Here is a 1,532-nt window from a genome sequence, read left to right as displayed (position 1 = left end):
CTCTCCCTCCTTTCTCTCCCTTGTGTCCAACTACCTCTCTGCCATCCCCAATTTGCTGACTGGATGCTACCTTAAGCTCAACATATCCAGAACAGACCTTTTCCACCACCTTGCATCACATCCCGTTCTCTGATCTCCCTTAAGGTTGATGATGTTGCCTTCTCCCCTGTTCCTCATGCGCGTTACCACGGGGTCATAATTGAGTACTCCTTCAATTTCACTCTCCACATCCAGTACCTTTCCCATTCCTGTTACCAACACTTTCGCAACATGCTCCTGTCATATAATCATCATCATCGACATCAACATTTATTTATATAGTGCCAGCAAATTCAGTAGCGTTTTACAATTTGGAACAGACATTAATAAAAAAATACTGGGTAATAAATACAGACAGAGAGGTAAGAGGGTCCTACTCGCAAGCTTACAATCTATGGGACAATGGGAGTTTGATAAACAAAGGTAAGTGCTACATCATATTGCAAATTGGTCCAGCTAGAATGCAAATGTAAAAAGTATTGTGTGGGCTATATGATTAGTCACACAGCAATGTTGGTCAGAGGGTTGTTGTCTTGTGTTAGCTGTGTAGAGGGTGGTAATAGGGTAACCGAGGGAGATTAAGATGGTGGTTGAGGAATATTATAAGCTTGTCTGAAGACGTGGGTTTTCAGAGAACTTTTGGAGGTTTGAAGACTAGAGGAAAGCCTTATTGTGCGAGGGAGGGAATTCCATAAAGTGGGTGCAGCTCGAAAAAAGTCCTGTAACCGGAAATGGGAGATGTGATGAGAGTGGAAGAGAGACACAGATCTTGTGCAGAATGGGGATGTCAAGTTTGGAGATATTTTGAGACAAGTGAGGAGATGTATGTTGGTGTAATCTTGTTGATGGCCTTGTATGTCAGTAGAAGAAATTTATATTGGATTCGTTGAAAAAACGGACAACCAATGTAGAGACTGACAGAGTGGCTCAGCAGAAGAAAAACAGTTTGCAAGGAAAATCAATCTAGCCGCTGTGTGCAAAATAGATTGTACGGGTTTGTGTTGATTTTGGGTAGACCAGTAAGGAGGGAATTGCAATAGTTAATGCGGGAGATGATGAGTGCTTGAATTAAGGTTTTTGCCGTTGCTTGTGTGGGATATGTGCATATTCTGGAAATGTTTTATAGATGTATGTAACATGATTTAGATATAGAGTCGATGTGGGGAACAAAGGATAGTTGTGAGTCAAGCATTACACCTAGGCAGTGAGCTTGCGGGGTGGGATTTATGGTCACGTTATCAACAGAAATAGAAATGTCAGTCACGAAGATTCTGTTTTAGAGTGAAAATATTATTAATTCTGTTCTGTTTTGTTGGCGAGAGGTCATCCAAGACAAAAGGAAGACACTCAGTAATGCGAGACAACACAGATAGTGATAGATCAGAAGAGGATAGATAAATTTGAGTATCATTCACATAGAGATGATACTGAAATCTAAAGGAGCTTATTAGTTTTCCAAGAGAAGTGGTGTAGATGGAGAACAACAGAGCACC

This window comes from Mixophyes fleayi, chromosome 2, assembly GCF_038048845.1.
Source record: "Mixophyes fleayi isolate aMixFle1 chromosome 2, aMixFle1.hap1, whole genome shotgun sequence".
NCBI classification, from domain to species: domain Eukaryota; kingdom Metazoa; phylum Chordata; class Amphibia; order Anura; family Limnodynastidae; genus Mixophyes; species Mixophyes fleayi.
The sequence above is the reverse complement of the archived record's forward strand: the minus strand, read 5'-3'. Positions refer to the sequence as shown.